The following is a 27,290-nucleotide window of genomic DNA, read 5'->3' as shown; positions in this document are numbered from 1 at the left end:
ATCTGAAAAATTCTATGGTTGTAGCGCCTGCACTGGGCCTCCCAAGTTATGGAAAAATGTTTTGTGTTTATGCAAGGGACAATTGTAAGACCATGACAGGTGTACTTGCCCAGGAGTATGGTGGTAGACTTTGCCCTATAGTTTTTGTCCAAAGATGGTCGCATTTCAGGTCTAAAGGCATGCCTGAAGTGACTTCAAGCATAGCATCTTGTGAGATGGTAATGGGGATGGCCACATCATTTGCCCTAGGTAGGCCCCAGTTTTAAATGGGTTACTGGGATGAAAGGGTGTGTTACACCACAACATGATTGTATAGACATAATATATCAAGACAGCCATAGAGGGAGCAGAGGATGTTTTTGTAGATGGTTCCTGCGCCAGGCCAAAATATCACACATTGTTAGAGCTACAAACGCATGCTACAGAACAGGTTTAAGGAATTAGGTGATGGTTTAGAAAAAGTTGAGAATAGCCTTTTTCTAAAAGAGGGGAGATCTTGTATCCCCGCAGCTAACGCCCCACTGTCTATTGTCTAGTATGATGGAATAGGACACAGGGGGTGGGAAAGAACATATGAAGTATTACTGAAGTTTTTTACTGAAGTTTTTTTTGCATTTACAGGCCTAAATTAGTGAAAGCATATGTTGCTAGGTGCATCACCTGTATTAGGAACAACACAAACAAACACATAAGGCCAAACATGAACATCTGCAAATATATTTCACACATAAGCTCAACACAGGGTAGAAACAAGAGTTAATAGTGGACATGTTCAGCAGATGAGTGGAAGCTTTTAGGACCACAAAAGGGAGATGCCCACACGGTGGCGCACATTCTCAATCGGGAGATTATTCCTGGTTGGGGATGCCTGCTTTGAATTAGTTCTAAAAATGGTCCACCTTTAATATTAAAAAGAATGTTAGGAACTAGTTAAAATCCTGAAAATAGATTGTCATCCACAGAGTTCAGGTATAGTGGAAAGGATAAATAGGACAATTAAAGACAAGTTGAGAAAAAGTAATTGGAATTTTGAATCAAGTGGAACGAAAAAGTTGCTCGCACCTTTCTTTTCTCTTCACAGGTATCAACGTATCAACCCATCCCTTGAAGGAAGGAGATGAAGTAGCATCACAAGACCAAGGCTGGACCAAAAGACAAAGGTAGTCGCAGTGACCAGAATCCCTGTCCTTGTGGAAAACCAACCGGCATAAATCCATGCCAGGCAAAGGTAAAGACACAGATAAAGGAGGAGAAGCAGGTGTTGAAAATCCTCGAAGAGCGAGCGAAGCAGGTGTTATAGCCTCTGAAAATGAGCAAAATGACTGTATTCATAGCAAGGAACTTTGGCAAGCTGTGGATTTTCTTGATGGCACTAGTATTTTTAGTGTTCATCCCAACCTGAATCATAACTAACTGTATATATCACCCAGCGGATCTGGGGCCCCTTGGAGGAATTTGTGGGACACCTACAGTCACCAGCCCAGACATAGTATCAGAGACGCCTCAGAAAAGGAATAAAAGAGCCCTGTCCCACAGTTCACCCTCCCATGACACAATTTTGGTATAATGATGGGAGATTAGGCCCAGGAACTGTATTTATATGTGTCCCGGACAAAAATGGGAAGACACTTATAAGCAGAATGACAATTGTTAAACATGTTCCCGAGCAATTTACACTGACCATAGGAAATCCTAGTCCAGAAGATAGTGGAACTTACGTTTTGGGTATCTGGTGGAGATCAGGGTATAAATAACAAATATAATATGTGAAAATAGTAAATCTTAATTCCGTATAACATTAATAGATATAAAAAGTCCAAAGTTCAAAAAGTCCAATAAATATGCAATATAAAGTGACCTTTGTGCAAACTTCCAAATAAAAAGTGCAGTAAATGTGCAATATAAAATGAGTCCTTTGTGCAAACTTCCAGACGAAAAGTGCAAGTGTTCAGCGCAATGATTACTCAATCCACTCAGTAATAATCCTTATATTTGTAATATCACCATGACAGAGGTAAGATTCAATCACTTACCAGACGTTGTGGGTCATGTGTGCCTTATAGCACCACGACCAACCGAGCTTGTATAGCCGTCCAGGCTAAAAAGGACTCTCTTTATGGCTTGCTCCAGGTGGATGAGATGGTGGGATCCCCCTCTGTCTCCTCTCCCCTCGTGCCAGAAAAAAATATGGAAAAAAAAGGAGCTCCAAATAGTGTGATATCTTCAAGTATTTTTATTCCCAATTGGGCAAAGAGTATATACAAAGCTTCAAACATAACCTGTGAGGTTAGTCCCAGCTGAGGACCTCCTCCAAGGAAAAAACGGGGGAATGGGAGTTTCTGATGCTTAAATGTAAATCAAGCAAACGTATGGTCAATAATAATAGTGAAGCAGGAGATGTAGATGGATTAAAAAGATTTATCCTTTATTAACATACATTAATCAAATAGACAAAATATACAAAATGTGAAGACATATAGACATTCCTCAAGATGCCTCATAAAAAACCAAGAATCAAATCAGGTTCAGAATATGCCATACATACACATGTACTAAGGAACTGAATGTAGGACCCAAAACCCCTACGCGTTTCGACTTAAATAGTCTTCCTCAGGGGGAGTAGTAGTCCAAAGTTCCTCAAAACATATATCTGTATATATAGTACAGAAAAAGATTTACATTAGTTATTAGCATTAGATATATAGAAATGTACAGGTGTACATTGGTAAGGAAACATTGTATGGTATACACTTACATCTAGGTGTGCATAACTTGAATCAAAGAATTTACACATATGGCAAATAATGTTGATCTCCCTGCTCAGGGACCTCCAATGGGGAAGCAGATCCCGACCCAGAGACCACAAGGGGCAGGAGCATTAAAGGAACCGGAGCTGAACCTGATGGAGACATGATGGGATGGGAGGAAGGGGTGGGGAGAGGGGAAAGAAAAAAAGGAGAAAAAAAAGGGAAAAAGGAAGAAAAAAAGAAAGAAAAATAAAGAGAAATATGTATAATGTATGCAGTTACCAATATTTAAAAAAAGTAAAAACCTGCTTAGATTTTGGTCATTGCTCCCCAATGCACGGATAAGACAAGGGGGTAGCTATATATGTGGAGGAGAAAAAGTGATAGAACTAGAAAATAATGTTCTTTAAAATACAAAAAGAAAAGTCTCTCCTAAACAAGGAGGAGGTTCACATCGACCCTTGGATTCCCATTAGGGATCAAGAGGAACCTGGTCAAAAAAGAAAAAAAAAGGGAGATGAAAAGAGTGAAAAACAAAAAGTGGGATAAATAATAAAGAAGTTATCACGTACCTGGTGGAGACCAAGCTGTAGAGGGGGCTTCTCTTGCACCTCCTGTCCAACACCCCTGATAGAGATGACAGGCGGTGTAAGACACAGAGTGGCACGAGGGCCGGTATAGCAGGTGATGTCTTGGCAGAAGACTGATGGCTGTGGATCACCGGATGAACACCTGAAACTGGAACTCGGTGATGCTGGATGAGAAGGCAGGAGCGTAATCGGAACACAAGCCAAGGGGTTGTCAACAGCCGGACAGCACGGGTACAGGAACGTGAGGCAGAAGCGGAGTCAGGATACAAGCCGAAGTCGGTACACAGTCTGGCAGCAAGGTACAAAGGCATAAGGCAAGGCAGGGTCAAAGACAGGCTGAGGTCACAAGGCAGGCAGGAATCCAAGGAGAGTCAAAAGGCAAGCCGGGTCGGTGTAACGGGAAATCCACAAGCAGGTCAGGGCACAGGTAAACAGGAACACAAGCTGAAAGACCACTCAGCAATGTGCTCCTGTCACCGCCTGGTATAAATAGGCCGTTTGGCGCCAATTGCGTGCGCACGTTGCGTACGCACGTTCGCGCGTCCGCGCATTGGCGCGTTCGCGCATTGGCGCATTGGCGTGTTCGCGCATTGGCGCATGCGCATTCGCACATTGCTTCCCGTGTGCCTGGGCACGCGCACTGAGCGTCTCTTACATTGCCCCCCCCCAATGGGCGGCCTCCGGATGCCCATCTGCAACATCTTCTCAGGATGAAGCTGAAAAAAGGTTTGAATTAGATCCGTAGCATGGAGGTTGGCTTCTGGTTCCCAAGAATTTTCTTCCGGGCCATAGCCCTTCCATTTAATCAGGTACTGGACAGTACCTCCTCTTTTCCTACAGTCTAATATTGCTTCAACCTCGTATTCCTCGTTGCCATCAATAGTTTCAGGCGGAGGTGGATCCGACTCTCGGTCAGGAAATGGATTGGGTCTGGTAGGCTTCAGTAGGGACACATGGAAAACAGGATGAATTCTGTATGTTTCCGGGAGTGAAAGTTCATAGGCAGCAGGATTGATTTGTCTCTTAATAGAGAATGGACCGATATATCTAGGCCCCAGTTTCTTAGACGGACATGACAGTTTTAGATTGATAGAGGATAACCAAACCTTGTCTCCCGGTCTGAGGTTTAGATCTCCCCTCCTCTTCCTATCAAAAAATTTTTTGTTGTCTTGCTGTGCTCTGACAATGGCATCTTGCAATAATTTGTTGTTGGTTTGCAAAAATGTAGCTTTTTCCTGGACTGCGGGAACCAAGGAATCAGGTATTACGTCAGGCATAAAGGCTGGGAAGTACCCATAGTTTGCAAAAAAGTCGTCTTGTGAGAAAGATGAAAAACACCGGAGGTACTGCTCCAGGGTCTGGTTTGTACGCTCCGTTTGCCCGTTTGTTTGCAGGTGATAAGCTGAGGAAAAGTATGTGTCAATTTTTAATGTTTTGCAAAGGCCTCTCCAGAACCTCGAAGTAAATTGCACCCCTCGGTCTGAAGTGATATTACTAGGAACCCCGTGGAGCCGAACCACTTCCTTGATGAAGGTTTGGGCAGTTTCCATTGCTGAGGGAGTTCCCAACATAGGGATAAAGTGGGCCATCTTTGTTAGTCTGTCGACCACCACAAAGATGGTCGTGAATCCTTCAGAAGGAGGGAGCTCAACGATAAAGTCCATGTTTATCATTTCCCAAGGCCTCTTGGGAATGGGCAAAGGTCTTAGCAAACCCCAGGCTTTGGCCTTGTCATTCTTGTTCCGGATGCAGATTGTGCAGGTGCTAACATAATTACGGCAGTCGGACCTCAGACCAGGCCACCAAAAGGACCGTTGTACCAGGTCAACCGTTTTAGATATCCCAAAGTGCCCTGCCAAGGGGTGATCATGGCACAGGCCGAGGATCTTGGCACGTAGACCTGGAGGTACAAACACTTTTTGGTTATAGAAAAACAGACCTTCTTCTTCCTGAAGGCACATACCTGATGGTAAAACATCCCTTGTGGACGCCTGCTTCAGCTGCGTTAACAGATCCGCTTGCAAAAGTAGAAAACTTTGGGATGGCAGGATTGTGTCTACTGGGTGACACTCTTCGTCCTCTGGGTACATGCGGGAAAGTGCATCAGGTTTGCCATTCTTGGAGCCTGGCCTGTAGGTGATATGGAAGGTAAAACGAGAAAAGAACAGTGCCCACCTGGCTTGACGTGGTTTCAGTCTCTTAGCTGTTCGGAGGTACTCCAGATTTTTGTGGTCGGTAAAGATCAGGATAGGGTGAGATGCTCCTTCTAATAGGTAGCGCCATTCCTCCAAGGCCGCCTTGATGGCCAGTAATTCCCGGTCTCCAACATCGTAGTTCCTTTCTGCTGGGCTGAGTTTCCTGGAAAAGAAGGCAACAGGATGAAGAAGAGATTTCGTACCTGAACGCTGTGACAGGATGGCACCTATGGCATTTTCTGAAGCATCCACCTCGAGAACATAGGGCAGAGCGGGATTTGGGTGTCGTAAGATAGGTGCAGTAGTGAATAGAATCTTCAACTGGTCAAACGCAGCTTGTGCTGCCGGTGTCCATTGGAAACGGGTGCCTTGCCTTGTTAGCTGGGTGACTGGAAGCACAATGGCGGAGAAGTTCTTGATAAACTTGCGGTAAAAATTAGCGAAGCCAATGAACCTTTGTGTGCTCTTCCTGTCTGTGGGAGTGGGCCATTCGAGGATCGATTTGACCTTTTGGGGGTCCATGGAGATCCCAGAAGTGGAAATGACGAGTCCCAAGAATTGGATTGATTCCTTTTCGAACTCGCATTTCTCAGCCTTTGCGTATAATCCATGGTCTCTTAGGCGGCCGAGAACCTTCTTGACATGTTCACGGTGCATTTCAATGGAACCTGAAAAGATAAGAATATCGTCAAGGTAGACAATCATAAACAAATCAAGGAAGTCTCTGAAAATATTGTTCACGAAATGCTGAAAAGTAGCTGGAGCATTGCACAATCCAAAGGGCATGACAAGGTACTCGAAGTGGCCGAATCTTGTGCGAAAGGCGGTCTTCCACTCGTCGCCCTCACGGATCCGTACTAGGTTGTATGCTCCACGTAGGTCAAGTTTTGTGAATACCGTGGCTGCCCTGAAACGTTGGAAAAGTTCAGGAACTAAGGGCAGGGGGTATCTGTTTTTGACAGTAACCTTGTTCAACTCCCGATAATCAACACAGGGGCGTAGAGAATGATCCTTCTTTTCAACGAAGAAAATACCAGCCCCTGCGGGGGACGTAGAGGGCCGGATGAAGCCTTTTTTCAGGTTTTCGTCAATGTAAAGGCGTAATGCCTCAAGTTCTAGTTCAGAGAGGGGGAAGATACGCCCAAACGGTATCTCAGCACCTGGTAAAAGTTCAATTGGGCAGTCATACGACCGGTGAGGTGGTAGGATGTCTGCTTTCTGTTTATCAAAGACTTCCAAGAACTCATGGTAAGCTGCAGGCACAAGTTGGGATGCAGAGGGATCAGGTTGCAGGCCCAAAAGTGATGCAGGTTTCCCTGGACTGGGCTGGAAGCAGTTTTGTTGACAATAGGTGGATGGAAATGCCACTTCTCCTGACTTCCAGTTTATCTGAGGATTGTGTGCTTGTAGCCATGGGATACCGAGAATGATAGGGAACAGAGGAGATGGGATAATATCCAAGCACAAGTATTCTCGGTGGCCTTTATTAGAGATAGCCAGTAATGGGCAGGTTTCTTGGGTTATAGGCCCGGACTTGAGATGGGATCCGTCAGCTAGATGGATAGATAACTGACGGGTTTTCGCTTGCAGAGGGATCTGATGACGCTGAGCAAAGTCACTGTCCATGAAGCAGCTGCAAGCGCCGGAGTCAATAATGACTGGGACTTGGATGGTCTTTCCGAGAATCTGTAGTGAGAGAGGTAGAGTAATGTGAGTGGACAGATCCTTCCCAGAACTGTTTGCAAGGTAAGAAGGAAAAGCAAACTGAGACTTACTAGGCCGCACCGGGCAGGTCTGAAGGTAATGTCCGGCTTCCCCACAATAGAGGCATAAGTTGTTTCGGCGTCTTCGCAATCTCTCCTCAGTGGTTAGTGGAGAACGTAAAAGTCCGAGCTGCATGGGCTCCACACTGGAGGTTGTGGGGAAAGCGACAGGTGGACGAAAAGCCGGAGGTGACGGCACTTGAGGCAACATCCAGGTAGGTCTGGAACTTCCAGCTCTTTCCACTCTCCGCTCCCTGAGCCTGCGGTCAAGCTGGATAGTAAGACTAATAAGGTCATCAAGAGAATCAGGCGTACCCACTCTGGCAAGTTCATCCTTAAGGCCCTCTGATAGGCCGAGACGGAATTGATGCCGTAAGGCTGCATCATTCCAGCCTGTATCGGAAGCCCATCTGCGGAATTCGGCGACATAGTCCTCAGCAGGGCGGCGGCCTTGTTGTAATGTATGTAGGGTTGCTTCGGCTGTAACAGATCGCTGGGGGTCGTCATAAAGCTGCGCCATCGCTTCTAAAAATGATGAGATGGTGTTCAAGGCTATATCATTTTGTTCCAGGAGACGGTGGGCCCAGGATTGTGGCTCTCCGAGAAGTAGAGAGATTACGAACCCCACCTTGGTGGATTCAAGTGAGAAAGTCCGTGGCTGCAGGGCAAAGTATAGCTCACAAGAATTCCTGAAAGCCCGGAATTTGTGTCGGTCACCCGAAAATCGTTCTGGAGCAGGTACCCGAGGTTCCGGTGGTGGCAAAACCACTGAAGGTGTGGATAGAGCCCGTTCGGGCATGGAGGTCCCAGGTGCCGGGGTTGCCGGGGTAGAAGCCATGGATTGGATGCGACCCTCTAATTGGAAGTAACCCTCTTGCAAGGATTTGACTGCTTGGGTAAGCGAAGCAAGTTGCTGGCATACTGCCTCTAGAGGTGAAGCCCCTCTCTCGGTCTCCGACATCTGGCTGAGTGGTACTATCACGTACCTGGTGGAGACCAAGCTGTAGAGGGGGCTTCTCTTGCACCTCCTGTCCAACACCCCTGATAGAGATGACAGGCGGTGTAAGACACAGAGTGGCACGAGGGCCGGTATAGCAGGTGATGTCTTGGCAGAAGACTGATGGCTGTGGATCACCGGATGAACACCTGAAACTGGAACTCGGTGATGCTGGATGAGAAGGCAGGAGCGTAATCGGAACACAAGCCAAGGGGTTGTCAACAGCCGGACAGCACGGGTACAGGAACGTGAGGCAGAAGCGGAGTCAGGATACAAGCCGAAGTCGGTACACAGTCTGGCAGCAAGGTACAAAGGCATAAGGCAAGGCAGGGTCAAAGACAGGCTGAGGTCACAAGGCAGGCAGGAATCCAAGGAGAGTCAAAAGGCAAGCCGGGTCGGTGTAACGGGAAATCCACAAGCAGGTCAGGGCACAGGTAAACAGGAACACAAGCTGAAAGACCACTCAGCAATGTGCTCCTGTCACCGCCTGGTATAAATAGGCCGTTTGGCGCCAATTGCGTGCGCACGTTGCGTACGCACGTTCGCGCGTCCGCGCATTGGCGCGTTCGCGCATTGGCGCATTGGCGTGTTCGCGCATTGGCGCATGCGCATTCGCACATTGCTTCCCGTGTGCCTGGGCACGCGCACTGAGCGTCTCTTACAGAAGTAATTAAATTTCCAACATATAAAGAATAATGAATAGTAAAAGAATCCAAAGTTAGACATACCTGCTTTTGAGACTCGACACACATGCCTCCCCACAAGAAGTAGGGAATGAGGACATGGGTCGAGGAGCCAGGTATATATGAGAGAGAAAAGACCCACCTCTCACTTCCATCAACCAATCCCATCATGACACTACCAACAGTGACCACCTCCAGCCATCGCCCACTGGTGGAGAGAGCCTCCACCTGCCCCCCGCAGCAGACATCTCCTGGACCGCCCCGAGCCAGAACAGGCGCCGAAATTCCGGTCATGTGACACCTATACGGGGCGTGACAACCTCAGGAGGAGCCCCCATCGAGGGGGAACGTCCGCATTTGGCCTGAAGGACCGGAAGTGACCTCGTCCCGCGGGCCGGAAGTGATCCGGCGGCCATCCCGACCAAGGGCAAACCTAGGGAAAGAGAGCCGCGCCGACACATGATCCGGTGTGGGAGCACCAGAAAGGAGAACAGCCACCCAAAGGGGGGGAAAATACCTCTTAGCCCCGACACTCACCTAGGAGAGAGCAGGGCCACGTGTGCCGGGTGGTCCCTGGGGAAGGGAAAAGAACCTCAAAGTGACGTCCAAGAGCGGGAGTCATACATAAAATGTGCCAATCATCGTTCAGTGTTATAAATGCATTGCTTGTGCAGAAGAAACTAGGTGAACAGGGAAAAAGTTAAACACAAAACCAAAAAGCACAAAACACAACTTATGAAAATAGATCAAATATAAGACAATAAAAAATACAATAAAATAAATGGAAAAAAAAACCCTGAAAAAAACGGAAAAAAAAAACTTCCGATGACGTCTTTGGAAGTGACGAAACGCGTAAGCTTGGAACGCACAGCGTGGTGACGTGTGTCGTAGGTGGCACGTAAGCCGGAAGTTCTCCCGCTTGCTTCCACGCTAATCGGCTTGCGCTGAACACACGGTCACAAACGGCCATACCAGGGCTGCACTCGGGAGGAACAAACCCAGGTTCTTTTATCACTAAGTCTTTTTGCTGTTTTTTGCTTTTATTTGCACAAAGCTTTGTATATACTCTTTGCCCAATTGGGAATAAAAATACTTGAAGATATCACACTATTTGGAGCTCCTTTTTTTTCCATATCTTTTTCTGGCACGAGGGGAGAGGAGACAGAGGGGGATCCCACCATCTCATCCACCTGGAGCAAGCCATAAAGAGAGTACTTTTTAGCCTGGACGGCTATACAAGCTCGATTGGTCATGGTGCTATAAGGCACACATGACCCACAACGTCTGGTAAGTGATTGAATCTTACATCTGTCACAGTGATATTACAAATATAAGGATTATTACTGAGTGGATTGAGTAATCATTGCGCTGAGCACTTGCACTTTTCGTCTGGAAGTTTTCATAAAGGACTAATTTTATATTGCACATTTACTGTACTTTTTATGTGGAAGTTTGCACAAAGGTCACTTTATATTGCATATTTATTGGACTTTTTGAACTTTTGACTTTTTATATCTATTAATGTTATACGGAATTAAGATTTACTATTTTCACATATTATATTTGTTATTTATATCAATTTTATGAAATTTAGTATATTGATTTAGTATAAATTTAGTATAAATTTATTTATTATAAATTTAGAGACTGATATTTGGTAACTAACTAAATTTAGAGACTGATGTTTGGTAACTCGAACCTTCAGCTCCCTTCGCATATTTTCTATAGGATTAAGGTCTGGAGACCTGTTATGTAATGGTATCAGCCAAATGATCAGACCAGTGGTGATGTGCAATTTCTACTTTACTTAACAATGAAAATCAACTTAGAGTACACAGGAGATAATGTGAACAGGGGTTTGCAGTACAAAACGGCAGCATGAGGAATGGGTAAACAGGCATAAAACATATGAAAACAATTCTACTGCAGTTTTAAGAATGGCCACTGGATGGCAGCAGAGTGCTCTGGGTTCAGTTTACTGATAGGATAGAGAGCTAGAGAAATCTCACGTGTCCCAAGATGTTAATCGTTCATTCAGCAGACTGTGAGCTGAGGGATTTCCTGCTGGCACAGATTTCACACTGGCACTGCTGATGCTGACTTCAGTCAGGAGGCTCTGGGGGCCGTAGATAGGACCAACCCACTGCTTGGACAACTTCTCCACATGGACTGTAACAGAGTCCTCTCCAGTGACTGGGGCTTGGATAGATGCTGCGTGCTCTTGTGCTCACTGCTGGTGGCCCACACACCAGACTGATCGAATAAGGACCCAGCACCTGGGGACAGTTCACTTGCCCAGTCACTGCTGTCCCATCAGGCAGGATCTCTCTGAGCACAGGAAGCTGGGCGGAGCTGGCATTTATACTCCCTGGGCGTGTCCTGGAACTCAGGGGATGCTGGGAGCCCAGAGGATTGTGGGAAATTGAGTTAAAGGGACTTGCACCTGCATCTGGATAAAGGGGCACACCACTACAGACCTTTTTTTGCTTATAATATATATATTAAAAATTATATAAAATATAATATAATGTATTTAGCTAGTTGCTATAGAGCCGACAGGGAAGCCGGCCACCGCATCCTTAACAACCAATGAGTCATCAGTTGTCAGTAGGGTTCTGCTCCCGCTCCAAAGCACCTTGCCCCCATGTTGATGGGGACAAGGGCCTCTTCCCGACAACCCTGGATGGTAGTTGTGTGGGTCTGCGGGCAGGGGGCCTATCAGAATCTTGAAACCCCCTTAAAGAAAGGGGGCCCTCCGATCCCGGCCCCCTGTCCTCTCTTTGTGCTGTCTTCTTCCTCAAAAAAAATTAAAGGAACCCTTTTTTAGAGTATAGCATCAAGTCAAATAAACTCCTGGTATATTGATCTGTCCAGTTAGGTAGCAGAGGGGGTTGTTAATCAGTTTCAGCTGCTTTGGTGTTAATGAAATTAACAAGAGGTGCACTAGATGGGCAACAATGAGATGACCTCCAAGACAGAAATGGTTTTACTGGTGGAGGCTGCTGACATTTTGTTTTTCCTAGTCATCATTTCACTAGTTTTGCATCTTACTAGGGTCAGTGTTACTACTGGTAGCATAAGGCGATACCTTGACCCTATAGAGGTTGCACAGGCAGTTCAACTCCTCCAGGATGGCACATCAATATTTGCCGTTGCCAGAAGGTTTGCTGTGTCTCCCAGCACAGTCTAAAGAGCATGGAGGAGATTTCAGGGGACAGGCAGTTACTCTAGGAGAGCAGGACAGGGCCCTAGAAGATCCTTAACCCATCAGCAGGACCGGTATCTACACCTTTGTGCAAGGAGAAACAGGATGAGCACTGCCAGAGCCCTACAAAACTACCACCATCAGGCCACTGGTGTGAATGTCTCTGACCAAACAATCAGAAACAGACTTCATGAGGGTGGCCTGATGGTCCGACATCCTCTAGTGGGCCCTGTGCTCACTGCCCAGCACTGTGGAGCTCAATTGGCATTTGCCATTGGACACCAGAACTGGCAGGTCCGTCACCGGTGCCATGGGCTTTTCACAGAGCAGGTTCACCCTGAACACATGTGATAGCCGTGAAAGGGTCTGGAGAACGCCGTGGAGAACGTTATGCTGATGTACAGACCTCTAGAGGCTACACAATGGCACCCTGACTGCCATTAAGCATCAGGATGAAATCCTTGGACCCATTGTCAGACCCCACACTGGAGCAGTGAGTCCTGGGCTCATCCTGGTTCATCCTGGTGCACGACAATGCCCGGTCTTATGTGGCAAGGTGCCCCTCAATGCCCTGGTCCAGATCTGGGAGGAAACACCCCAGGACACCATCTGCCGTCTCATTAGGAGCATGCCCCGACGTTGTCAGGCATGCTTCCATTTTGTGCTGCTAAAATTAAATTTCAACAAAATGGATAAGCCTGTTGCATAATTTTTTCACTTTGATTTTCAGGGTGTCTTTGAATTCAGCCCTCTGTAGGTTGATCATTTTAATTTCCATCAAACAATGTGGCATCCTTTCGTTCCTAACACATTACCCAGTCCATATCAGTATAGCTATTCAGCATGATATTTTTCCCCATTGAGTATTTATGTGTTTTCAAAGAGTTCCTTTAATTTTTTTTGAGTAGTGTATATATAAATAAATGTAAATATATATAAATACAGTATATACACATGCACAAAACAACACACATTACTAACAACAAAACTACTATAAAAAAAATGTCTACCAAAAGAATTTTGTGTAAACATGCCATTTGTTGTCCCCCTAAAAATATGTTTTGAGCAACTAAACACATATTTTCTTTAACTCAACAGGACCTAACGATAACTTCACAAAAAATCTTACTAATATTTGAAAATATTAAATATTGTACATTTTATAAAAAACATCAATAATATCTTTTCATCTTGAGAAAGGTATATATACAAAGAGATAACTAGCTTGAATGACCTGTGTGAGTGATCGCATGGCATTCTAAAATGATTGTCGGATGTCTACATATAGATTTCATAGTAATAGTAATTACCTGTCACGTAAGGCTCCAGTAAGTAGCTGCAGTAAGGAGTAGGTGTCTTTATAATAGAAAAGTACCTAGGGAATGAGGGAAAGGAGCAGAGACTGTAGAAGGAGTTGTTATACCATGTCATATATATTAGCACGTAACTAGCGCCTAGGAGGATGGAAAACTGGCAGAGGCAAAGAATGGCAATTAACAAACAAGTCTTTGCAGATATTTAAATTAATGGAAACATTTATGTAACAATAATTAAATAATGAATGAATAAATAGCTATGTATTTAAATAAAATAAATTACTGAAAACCACAAAAAAATTCCATCAATAACAAAGCTCTTTGAACAAACATTTGGGGCTACACATTTGTTTGGCGACTGGAAGCAAATCCCTAAGTGGTCATACTAATATTAAAACAAATAATAAATTATGTAACATTGAGTAAATACAGGAATGTGGAGATAAGTATGAATAATAAAAAGAATAAAAAGACAAATAAATGACATATTTGGCACCCATTAGTCTATCAAATAAACTAAGCGTATGCTTCCTAGATAAGTACTTTTTAAAAGAATCTTTTTTTTTTTTCCTTGGTATGTGATAGATTTTTTTTTTCACTTCAATTTTTTATTTGCACAACATAATGTAACATGGAACAGAAAGAGATACACATGCCAATGAAGTCATTTTACAATGACAATAAGATGTTAATAGTATTAAAACCAGTAAAACAAAACAGGGTAAGCTTGCAGACTTGACAGTTAGATAAATCCCATTCTCCTGGCAAATCGGAATAAAGCTGTTCCCTGATGGGAAATTGGTTGGTCCCCCAATGGGATAAAAACTGTGACCAACCCCTATCCTATAACAAGGACGTCCCAAGGGGAAGCCTGCCCTCGGTATGGGAGTGAGCCCATATGGAAGAAAAATATATTTCCAATATATTTAGGGAAAAACATTTTAGAAATATATTGAATATGGCCAAAATTGTAGCATTTCAAATATATTTCCAATATATTTGGGACAAATAAAAATGTTTTTTTTTAAATATATTTTAAATATATTTTTCTTCCATGTGGGAGGTCCCTGCTTGCTAACCGGAGATTGTATTTGAAATATACAAAACCAGAAACTTAACGTTTGGTAAGTAGTTAGGTGCGCATTGTCCATCTCCCGGCTTCCTAATGCTAAATATTTTCATTTGAAAGAATCTTTTACTTCATTGATGAACAGAAAAAAAAAATACTTTATACCTAGAGCTGTACCTATTTTCACACATAGAACAGGTGCGCTAAATAATTAAATAAGTGCTAAAAAACAAACAAATGGGAACAATCCAAAAGTACAAAATGGATTAGATATAAAGTGCCCTGCCAAATGAATGATTTGATATGTGCTACATATCAAATATATGTGACCAATCCAAAAGTCAAATATAAATTGCAAGTGGAAGCAATAAAAAAATCAGAAAATAAATAAATAAAAGTCCATTCACCTAATATTAATGAAATGTGCAGGTTCCTGGGTTCACCCATAGCAGCGTGAAAGAAACACTTCAAACAATCTTGTGCCCTCCACCACAAATGAGCCTCTTACCGGATGCTATGGCTCTCCAGTGACAGAGATCAATCAAGCATATGACATAATGGACATCAATCTAGATACCCCATGATGGTCCTTATCCAACAATCAAGCTGAGCAGCTCCAAGTTGACAAACCCAGGCAGACCATTTGTATCAACCACATTGGAGAAAGAAAACAGAGGCTGCATATAGTGTGAAAACCGCTAGGCATATATTTATTAAAAACACAGACAGGTACTCACATAATAGAAGCAAATTGAACTTGCAGAAACATAAATGCCTCATCAGCAAGCCTCCATGGCAAGCATATTATGTCAAGTTCAAGCCCCTTCAAACACGTTTGGCATCAGAGCGCATCATTAGGGGAACGGCGCATGAACCAGGGACACCATGTTCAAAATACATAAACATCAATGCACGTGAGCTGGCATGTGCCAAAGACATATTTGTTACCCATTAGTCTATCAAATAAAGTAAGCATATGCTACCTAGATGAGTAATCTTTGAAATAATCTTTTACTTCATTAAAGAAGAAGTTTCACTATATAGTTTAAATCCTAAAGGAAGCCCCCAGGGCACCTAGTGCATGGAGCCCTTGGTCCAGTTTTGATCCAACACTTTTTTTTAGAAAAGGACATCTATTTCTATATTTATGATGATGGCTGTAGCTCTAACCTAGGCGTAGGCCCAATTCCTGGGTGCTCTCATGGGGGGCACTTACAGCCAGGACAGAGTCCCCCCCCCCCCTCTCTCTATTCATGCTAGATGTGCTAAGTGGAGGAGCCAGGGCACAGAGCAGTGTTATTAGAGATTGTGCCAGTAGAGAGGTAATTAATCTTTTAGAGTCAAAGTAATCGCTTGGGGTTTGTGTTCTTGTCATTCCATTGTAGTGAATGCTGAGAGCCGCCATTCCCAAAAACACAAGTCACCAGCTATTATTATGACTGTAAAAGATGAACCATCTCCTAGTTTGTAACTGTTCAGTCTGATCTGAAAAAAAAAAAAAAAAAAAACTTGTGATGTATGTAGTCTCTCTTTCTGTGTCTTAAATGTTTGTTTATTTGATCTATTGGGAGTCTTACTATCAGTGCCAGATTTAGACCTTGGGGGGCCAAGGGCACTTCAAGTTCAGGGGCCCCTCACATTACACAGGTAATTGGAATTGGAAAGTCATACATTACAGTTATGCATCACACTACAATAATTACAAAAAGGGTTTTTTCCTTTGCTTAGCATCTGCAAAACCTTTCTCTTAAGCCGGCCAAAGATGGATCAAATATTGGCCAGTTCAGCAGGGCCTGGCAGAGATTCGATTCATCTATGGGCCAGCTGGTTGTCAACGGATCAACTTGGGTACAATCAGCCTGTCGGAATCATTTTTCATGTGATTACTGCCAGGGGCTATAGCCTCTAGCAGTAATTCCTGTGTTCTTCTGGCCAGGAAGGCTGCCTGCGCCCCCCCCCCCCCCTCAACACCACACACCTGCAGAACACAGTAGCGCTCCTGGAGGCATTCTCCTATTAACCCTGGCTGTGTTGTTGGGGGAATCAACCTTCCACCCATGATGGAAAGAAAATCACATAATCTATGGGCTGTCTAACTCATCAAACTGTATCATGTTGAGGACACTGCTCTCGACAGCCAAAAGGGACAGAGAACTTTCATGGGTCATGGTGGTTCTCAGATAATTCTTTATCAGTGTCAATTTACTGAATGACCTTTCTCCTGAATAACCACTGTCCATCATGCTAAAATATAGTCTAAAGTCTCATGCACACTGCTGCTCCTAAACTCAGGCTTAGGAGCTTTTGGCTTTATTTTTGCCAAAGCTCCTGAGTCCTGAACTCAACTTAAAAAAAGCCTATATGCCCATGCACACATAGGTTCTTACCAGAGTTTAGGAGCAGCAGACATTAGAGGCAGTGACACGCTCTCTCCTGAACGCAGAAGAATCACGTACAAGGGAGAGGTTTGACATAAAAACACTAAACGCTGCAAAAATGCGTGTAAACACTAGGACGTTTAGCGCTTGGGCATTTGTCATTATTAAATGATCTTTTCTGGCCAATAAAATTAATATACGCCAAATGCAACACGGTACACATTTTTACCAGCATGAAGTATTTTTTTTGCTGCCAGAAACATATATAAGGAGCAGTTGTTTTTGACATCTAGTGTACATGTACCCTAAAGCGCTATATTAACAGCTGAAAAGCCCTTCATCATGTAATAAAACTGCCTGTTGAGATGGAGTAAGACCTAAACGGAGCTTGGCAAAGGCTGTAAACTGGACAATTTCCTCAACTGACACACTACTGAAGTCTCCAGGGAAAATATGTTTCATTTTTTTAAAAAAGGTCTGGGGCATCCTCTGCCAGTGGAGCCTTGGGCAATAGCCCCTTTTTGCCCCCTTATAAATTCTGCACTGGGTCCTACCCCTTAAGATTGAGCTTCTTCCATTTTTCTTATGTACTGCTTTATCTGTTTGTACAGCTCCAAGAATACACCTTTTTGTTATCATAATTACCTTTCTCGTGCAAATATTTGCTTCTGTTCATTTGTGTTATTTACTGTTCAGTTTCAATCAATAGAAAGTCCAGAGTATACGGTAATATCAAATTCCAAACCTTGTGTTTACCCTTGAAACAACTCCAGTTTAATCTCTTGGTTTTATTGTATTATTTCTTTGGTATCCAGTTCCGGAAACAGCATGTAATACTAACCTTTTTTCAGGCTTTACTCATTAGATTTGCAAAGGGGTTCAGAAAGGAGGAAATGGAATGGGGTAAAGAGGGGGAGAAGGGAAAAGGATGTTTTTCATTATCTGACATACTGTATAGCAAACGTTACACACATTAATATATGAATCATACCATTCAAAATGAAATCCTTGGGGTATATGGGAGTTCAAAATAAAAATCCAGTGAGTTGATCAGCTCCTCTAATGGGATTATCTACTATTTCTATAATCTGTACTTTTAAGAAGAAGTATTGCCAGTATTTTACATTTCTTGTTGAATCCTCCAGTGCAAACTATTGTTAAAGTGGAACTAAACCCATCAATTTAACTGTTTCCCAAAAAAGACATGCCAAAATGATAACTGTCACATTTGCTTGTGCTCTCAACTGAACTGTCAAACCATCAAATGACTGGTGTCCTTTCTGATCACATGTGCAGTACCATGGCAACTCTGGGTCAAACAGAGGCTAAGATGGCAAATTCATTGGCTGTAAAGGATAGGAGGGTTTAGCTTTGCTTTAAAATGTGTGCACTGGTTTTTAAATAAAATTCTGTTTTTAAAAAGGTGTGTCAATGGCTGAAGCCCGCTGGCAGCTGATGTCACAGAGACGGTCCAGGCTGGGGCAAGATAATGCCAATATGGTCAGGATCTGCACATAACCCTGGACCGTCACCTGGCTCAGGGTCTCAGCGAACCGCTGAGAGCTTGAGCCAGCTACTCCTACCCCCTCCACAGCCAAACGTTCCAGTGATTGTGGGGAGGGGGGCAGAGTAGAGAGCCGGTGACTGACTAACTCTCTGAGCTCTGAGAACTGAGTGTTCAGTGGTCTTCTCTTAGAGTCGGTGGGGTATAGATGCAGCATCAAACCGATGGTACATCCACCTATGTAAGTATGATTCTTTAAAGAAAAGCCGAACTTCTCTTTTAAGGAAACCATTTTGCAATGCTCATCTATTAAGTGTCTCCAGTGCAGGAGGTAGCCATCTTGGCAGGGTCTGAGTTGATCATGGAGGCAATTGCCTGATGCAACAAAGCAAGGGGAAGGAGTCTGCAGCTAAGAGAGAGCAACACAAGGTTGCAGTGAAAAGGGAACAGTGGTGTGTGGCCAGAGTTTTGCTAAAGCTATCTTATGATGTGCTGCCCAGGCGAAGAGTGCCGATTAGAGACTGCTGCTGCTATCATACTCTTTGCAATGCAATTTGTGAGGGGACCTCGATCCTAACAGTCCGCACTGGGGATAAGTGTTTCACTTGCTAGATGTAGCCAGTGGAGTGTCCATCAGCAGACCCCTGCCTATCAGAAGAAGACCACTTACTACTATCGTTGCATGCTAGCTTGTGAGGAAAGACCATTTCACAAACCTATGTAAAAATACATGAGTTCAGAGTATGCCTACTGCCTACTGTGGTGTACTTGGCTACAGAATTTACTTGTTTTATACAGTAGTTCCATGAAATAGTTCTGTCCCAGTGGAGTTGCCTTAACCCCTTTTTATTTGAGAACAATCCTGTGCCCCCTTGGATTACAAGGACTGTATTAGTTTTGTGTTTCTATTTTGGATGCTAACATGGCCTTTGGATATATATTTAGAACTTACAAGGACAAGCACGCCCCATCTTCAACAAGTATCACCTAATAGTATTTGATATAATGAGCTGCCTTTTGATCATTTCTGCCTTACAGCTCCTCAACAGGCAAATTTCCCCTGTACAAATTTCTGCCGTCCCAGTAACCCTTTGCTTATCTCACGCTCTGAGCTTCTCCAAGTTGGGATTAGTTTGCACCTCTAACTTAAAGGTGGCACTACAAGTTCCAGCCAGAAACTATAGGTATGTCATAGGATCTGTAGCCATTATCTGTTGCAGTGCCTCCTGCTGCTGAGGAGGATTGATGTTGGTACAAACATTACTAGCACTAGCATGCTTAGGCTATGGAGTGAAGGTTTTAATCTTTGGTAAATTAGGGTCACCTTCACCTGCCTAGGTGCACAAGAATCACTTCTACCCTAAACAGATGGAGTCCCTTCACCTGCAGAATCCTCCTGGATATCAAATCAGTTGATTTGCCTTGTGCTGTAACCTGCCTTGCTTAGCACAAAATTTTTCAGGTCATACTTCCTTCAGGCATGATTACAAAATAAAAAAAATAGCATAGAAAAATACATTATATGAAGGGAGCTGTTGCTCAATGTCTCTATGTTAAAAATATAATTTATGATTTATTCTATGGCTTTACCCCAAGAACTGCTTTCACAAACGTTACAGTTCTTTGGTGCAGGGTTAGTTACCTAAACACATGCACATGCTCTAAGTTGAATTATCTCACCATATTGCCAACAAAATGTGATGAATACACTCACAGATCCCACCCTGTTTAGAAAATTTGTTGGTACAACAATCAAAGCACCAGCAGATTAAAAGTGATTGTCACTAGGCAGACTAACTAAACAGTAAACTTTTTACACACAGATACAGTAGCCACCAACACATATTTTAACATATTTCACTGCATCTGCTGTTGCAATTCTAGCCAATAAAAAAATGAATAGATGAAGTGAGCTGGATAGACCCATGGCATCAGTGGCGGCTGGTGCTCAAAATTTTTGGGGGGGCGCAAACAGAAAAATGTAATAGGCATTGCTTCGTGGCAAAAAACGCAGTAAAAAAATTGCGTGACTTATGAACAAGAACACTAAAGGTGAGCATACACTATACAATCTGATTGTACAATCTCTGTATAATCTCCTTTAGATTTAGCAAAACTTTGTAATAGATGGAAAAACCTAAAAACTGAATTTTTGTAAAATCTTACCTGTAAAATTCCTTTCTCTGAGTCCTCCGACAGTCGCCGCCACCTCTAAGTCATCACTATTGGGTATTGACTTCTGCTCCGCAGGAGTAGCTAGGCATAAGACTTAGTCAAAAGAACAAAAGCATTTGCATATACACACCCATGGGGGCTGTCCCACTTAGTCAATACCCCCCTGCAGTGACCACTCCCAGCTCTGTTTGGTAGCATAGCAGTAAGTGTACAAGAAAAAAACCCAAAAGAGGGGTGGGGGCGGCGACTGTCAGAGGACTCAGAGAAAGGAATTTTACAGGTAAGATTTTACAAAAATTCTGTTTTCTCTTATGTCCTCCGACAGTCGCCGCCACCTCTAAGTCATCACTATTGGGATGTCCCAAAGCAGTGTAGACATGAGGGGTGGGAGACGCAACCGTAGAAAAGGCAACGCAGTACCCACATCAGAGAAAGGAACCTTACACGTATAGTAAGAGAACCTTCTGGGCAACAGAAAAGGCTCAACAGGAGCAACAACCCAGGAAGCAATAATCCAGGGGATAAACAACCCCAAACGTCAGGGACCCACAACAAAAACAAGGGTCCCTCATGACACTGCCGCACTGAGAACTTTGCGGCTAAAGGAGGCATCAGCTGATGCTAGAACATCCACCTTATAGAATTTCGAAAAGGTGTGCACTGACGACCAAGTCAGCAGCCTTGCACACCTGGGCCACCGAGGCTCAATGCCAGTAGGCCCAGGACGCACTCAAAGATCTGGTAGAGTGCGCCTTAACAGGGAAGGGTGGAACCCGTTCCTTCAAAGCATAGGCCTGTTCAATGGTCTGTCTGATCCATTTGGCAATGGTCGCTGCAGACGCAGCCAGGCCCTTCCGAGGTCCCTCAGAAAGGACAAAGAGGGAATCCGTCTTCTGAAAGGACTCCGTAGACGACAGGTAAACCCTGATCGCCCTGACAACATCCAAGGAATGCAATGCAACCTCCTTGGGATGCTTAGGCTTCGTACAAAGCGAAGGCAGGACAATGTCCTCATTAAGATGGAACTCAGAGACCACCTTAGGAAGAAAAGACGGGTGTGGTCGCAAGACCACCTTAGCCTTGTGAATTACCAAGTAAGGCGAGTGACAAGACAAAGCCGCCAGCTCCGATACCCTGCGAGCCGAAGTGATCGCCACTAAAAAGGCAAACTTCTTAGACAGCAGAGGCAACAAAATCTCCCATATGTTCTCAAAGGGAGAACACTGTAAAACGGACAGAACCAAGTTCAAGTCTCACGGAGGTAAAGGCTCCCTTCTGGGAGAAGCCAAATGACGCACACCCTGAATGAAGGTGCGCATTAAAGAATTAGACGCCACAGGGCGTTGGAAAAGAATAGCCAGTGCAGACACCTGGCCCTTTATCGTGGCTAGCGCCAGAGGCTGGTCCACCCCCGACTGGAGGAAAGCCAACACTCTCGACACCGAGTACGAGCGAGGGGAGAACCCCCTGGACTCACACCAGGCAAAATAGGCTTTCCAGGTACGGTAATAAATTTTACCAGAGGAGGTTTTCCTAGCCTTGATCAGGGTAGGAATGAGGGGAGAGACCCCTGTCTCTCAGGACCTGGGTTTCAACAGCCAGGCCGTTAAAGCCAGCGACTGTAAAGCAGGATGGAAGATCGGTCCCTGAGACAGCAGATCTTCCCGCAAGGAGGCGCCACTGCCAGGTGAACAACGTCGGCGTACCAGGACCGGCGTGGCCAGTCCGGCGCTATCAGAATCACCAGATGCGGTTCCGAGGCTAACCTGCGAAGGAACCTGGACAATCGGAGGAAAGGCATACATCAGACGATACTGATGCCAAGGGGCCACCAACGCATCCAAGGCGTCTGCCAGAGGATCGCGCGTTCTTGCCACGAACCTTTCCACCTTGTGGTTTAGCCGAGATGCAAACAGATCCACGTCCGGGGATCCCCACTTCGCACAAAGCATCTGGAAGACCTCCGGGTGTAGGGACCATTCCCCCTGGTCCAGGGTCTGGCGGCTCAGATAGTCGGCCTGCCAATTCTCCACACCCGGAATGTGAACTGCTGAGATTGCCGGGACATGAGTCTCAGCCCAAGACAGAATGTCGGTCACCTCCCGGGCCGCCCGGGCACTCCTGGTGCCCCCTTGGTGGTTGATGTAAGCCACCGCGGTAGCATTGTCCATCTGTATCTGAACCGGATGGCCCCGAAGTCGATCCGACCACTGGAAGAGACAGAGTTTGATCGCTCTCAATTCCAATATGTTGATCGGAAGGGAGGATTCTTCCCCCGACCAAGTGCCCTGGGCAGATAGGTTGCCCAGGACTCCACCCCAGCCCGACAGGCTGGCATCCGTGGTAATCACTGTCCACAGCAACAGACGGAAGGACTTGCCTTCTGACACAGCCGGGGACTGAAGCCACCACAGAAGATCCATTCTGGTTTGGCGACTCAATGAGACACTCAGATCCAAAGACTGAGGTAGTCTGTCCCACCTGGCCAGGATCTCCGCTTGAAGTGACCGTGTGTGAAACTGGGCAAAGGGTATCGCCTCGAAGGCCGATACCATCAACCCTAGGGACCGCATGCAGGTCCTGAGTGACGAGGATGGCTTGTCCCTGAGGGACCTGGTCTCGTCCTGTAAGGTCCGGAGCTTGTCCTCCGGCAAGAACACCTTTGCTTGAGCAGAGTCCAAAACCATTCCCAGATAGGGAAGACGAACCGAAGGAGACAGGGTCGACTTCTGTACGTTGATGGTCCATCCGAACTCCTGGAGCGTCTGTACCGTGGTGGACAGATCGCGCAGAAGGTCCTGGCGGACACTCGATCTTAAGAGGAGATCGTCCAGATATCCCAAGACCGCAATGCCCTGAGCCCTCAGCAGGCCTATAACAGGCGCCAACACCTTTGTAAAGACCCTTGGAGCCGAAGCAAGACCGAAAGGTAACGCCACAAACTGATAATGGTCATCCGCTATAGCGAACCGAAGGTACCTCTGGTGACCCTCGAAAATGGGGATGTGTAGGTACGCATCCTTCAGGTCTACAGAGACCAGGAATTCCCCAGGACTCAGGGAGGCCACCACCAAACGGATAGATTCCATACGCAACTTTCGAATGCGCATGAAGCGGTTCAGAGCTTTCAGGTCCAGAATAGGACGCACTTTGCCCTCCTTTCTGGGCACAGTGAACAGATTGGAATAAAACCCCTGAAACCTGGGACAATCACCCCCTGGGCAAGGAGGTCCTGCACCGCTTGATGCAGGTCCTGCAGGCGCCCTGGGGTCAAATGAAGATTTGAGGGAAAAAATCTGTCCGCCGGCCGGGAAAGGAATTCGATCTTGTACCCCGATCGAATGTTTTCCTGAACCCACCTGTCTGGAATTCGGAGCAGCCAAGTTTGGAGGAAACCGCGCAAACGTCCCCCCACTCCTGCAACGGGTGAGGGCGCCCCTTCAGGCAGAGGCGGATTGACCCGCCGTACCGGCATTGCCGGACTTCTGCTTGCCTGCCCAGGGCTTCTTCTGGCCACCTTGGCCCTTGAAGGGCTTGCCCTTGGTCTGATTCCGAAAGGCACGAAAGGACCCCTGGTTGGGTCGAGAAGCGGAACCCCGCTTGCCACGAAAGGACTTGTTCTTGGGGTTCTGGGTCACTCTTGCCCCCCGTGACGCCTTTTACCAAGGTATCCAACGCCTCGCCAAAAAGGCGAGAACCAGCATAGAGAAAATCAGCAACTGTTTTCCATGATGTTTAGTCAGCCGACCAGCTCTTCAGCCAGATCAGTCGATGGTTAAGCACCGCGACACTAGATAGGCGTGCAACCAAAAGGGCCTCATTTAAGGCCGCATCGCACAAATACATGACTCCTTGGTGAATTTGATCCACCATATCCAGCCTGGCAGGTGGGACAGAATCAGACACGAGGTTGCTCCTAAGCACCTTAGTCCAATCAGCCAACGCCTGAGCCACCAAAACGGACGCGAAAACAGGTTTGAGCAAGGAACCCGCCACCGTGTAGGAATGGCAGGCCAGAGACTCCCGAAAAACCGGGGTCTCCTCAGTAGGAATAAAGGTAGCCTTGTTCAAAACTGCCACAGTGTGATCCACCTGAGGAGGCACACACCATCGCGATTCCATAGCCGGTGCAAAGGGATAAAGTAACTTAAACCGACTAGGTACCAGGAATGGACGTTTTAAAGTGCGCCACAGTTCATTAACAGTGTAATGAAACTCAGAGGGGCAGGGAAATACCTGCGCCGACTTGCGGGTCCTGTGTGTCCCAAATGATGACACAATGCCCGGAGGCCTCGGCTCATCCTCCAAATGTAGAGTTTCCTTAACAGAAACAATCAACTCATCCATGGTCGCGCGTTCTTCAGGCGACCCCGGGGGAGAAACATCAACCCCCTCCACCTCCGCCTCACCCTCAGACCCCAGCGGGTCTAAGGATGAGCGAGACCCTGAAAAGGGCACGCCCGCCGCAGCAGCCATATCACCATCTGAATCAGAGGAGAGAGATAATCTGGGCCTCTTCCTAGCAGCACATTCGGCCATCAGCACCTCCATTTTGGACACTAAGGACGCCACTACAGCGGCCAAATCAGGTATAACAGGGCCACAGCAGGACTGGGGTCCCCCACCAGGGCTGGAGGAAATTTGCTATCCTGAGAATCCATTGCTCGAGGTGAAAATAACAGTGCAAGAAAAGGGTACTGTCCCTTTAAAACCGCTGCAGAGTGCGCAGCCCACCGCTATATGTACAGTGACAAAAGACCCCCAATAGGAGAAGAAAACTGAGCCAGAAATGACAAAACAGAAGGATATGGAAGAGACAGTCTGCAGAGCCCCACTAGTGAGGTCATGAGAGGCTGAACTATAAGCTGCAAATGACCCAGGGAAAATGGCTGCCCATAGAACTGAATGGGAGACTTCAGGAAAATGGCCGCCGACATGTGCATGGAACGATCGTTCTGCCACACGCAAGATGGCGTTGGATGGCGCCAAAAGAGCATGTTAATCAGCCCAAATTAAAGATGGCGGACCGCACGGTTTTTCCCCGCTGCGGCCGCCACACACACAAAGTCTGCACCCCCTAACACACACCGAAGTGACACAGGGGAAGGGGCCCCCACACAGATACACAGCACCGCAGAGCATGTATAGAGAAGACCCCCACAGGGATCGCAATAGGGAGCCCCACACCGGCACAGACATGGGGGACACACAGCAACACAGGACTGCCACCCCAGACAGAGGCCCCACACAGAAGTACTTACCTGTACCAGATGGCATGGGGTGCCTCTCAGAATGGAAGGCCGCTGTCCTCAACTGACAGGGAATGCCATTTACCAAGGACATTACACTGCATATCGCAGATTTGTCCAGTGAGGTAGCCACCTCACAGCTGCATCCCTGCGGCGAGCAGGGATGGGTCGTTCATAATGCCAGGACGAACCATGGCTGAACGCTCGATGGCGGGCTGGGGGTCCATCTGACCCTCTGCCCTAGAGAACCAGGGTGGTCAGTCCGAATCCCAGCTCCGCATGAATCCATCTTCATCCGAAGAATCGACTAAAATTAAAGCTGACAAAATAAACAGCTAGTATAAGAAGAAAAAACTGACATTTTCCAAAAGAAATCAAATAAAAAGATTAGAATGCTGAGACTGGAGCCCCAGCACAGGGAAAGCCTAACTACTCCTGACGCTAGGCAGAAAGAAACTGAGTTGGGAGTGGTCACTGCAGGGGGGTATTGACTAAGTGGGACAGCCCCCATGGGTGTGTATATGCAAATGCTTTTGTTCTTTTGACTAAGTCTTATGCCTAGCTACTCCTGCGGAGCGGAAGTCAATACCCAATAGTGATGACTTAGAGGTGGCGGCGACTGTCGGAGGACGTAAGAGAAAAATAATTTAAGTAGTATCCAATCAGGCATGCCTTAGTTGGTGGTAGATCCAAAAGATATTGTACAATCAGATTGTATAATATATGGTAAGCTGGAGGCTGGCCATAGATGGATCAGTGTCTGATCAAAAAAACTGAGCAGATCCTACCATCCACACAGCTAAGGTCCTTTCTGCTGAGACATCTATGCTAGTGTAAAGAAGGAAAAATATCTGCTGCTTTGATAGATGTTGATCTTTAAATTGACTTCTATTTAGCAGGAATGACCATAGATGCAGGATCAGTCACATTTCTATCCATCTATGGCCAGCTTTAGTGGGACCTGTGTAAAATCCCTGTTTTCTTATACCTAGGAAGATCACTAAGCCTCCATATACATGGGTTCTTTAGGGCCCATTCATATGCAGCGCAGATATGTGTGTCCTGTGCAGGGCGCTCTGTTATCAGCACGGGGATGTACGGGCGCTGTGTGCGTCCCAGTGCCAGTGTCTCATTCTTTTCTTTTGGAACCCGCTTCTGTGTGTCATTAGGATACAGAGGCTGTTTCCATGCAGCCTCATGTCCCAGTAGATATGAATGGGATGCTGGCATAGGGATGTGCACAACACCTATGTACCCCCGTGCTGACAAAAGACAGCCCTACATGGGAGACACATTGCTTGTACCTCTTGTGAATAGGCCCTTACTAAAAATAGAATGTGGATGAACAGTGGTCTCCACAACTATATCACTTATATCAAGTGTGAAAGTGTGTTACCTGTTAGCTGAGTAGTTAGTGGC

The 27,290-nt window shown here is 45.8% G+C and overlaps 1 protein-coding gene across 1 annotated transcript in view; it reads right to left on the bottom strand.

Moving 5' to 3' along the window:
- LOC309565654 (inactive hydroxysteroid dehydrogenase-like protein 1) overlaps positions 1 to 13,534 on the bottom strand; it is an 82,427-nt gene extending 68,893 nt beyond the window's left edge. The window contains exon 1 of the mRNA XM_082270607.1: positions 13,491 to 13,534. The gene's annotated coding sequence lies outside the window, so the exon portion shown is untranslated. The remainder of the gene's footprint in view (positions 1 to 13,490) is intronic.
- Positions 13,535 to 27,290: the final 13,756 nt, after the last annotated feature.

Source organism: Pelophylax lessonae, assembly GCF_965119305.1.
Source record: "Pelophylax lessonae genome assembly, chromosome: 10".
In the NCBI taxonomy this organism is placed as follows: Eukaryota; Metazoa; Chordata; class Amphibia; order Anura; family Ranidae; genus Pelophylax; species Pelophylax lessonae.
This window is presented reverse-complemented; position numbering and strand designations above follow the sequence as displayed.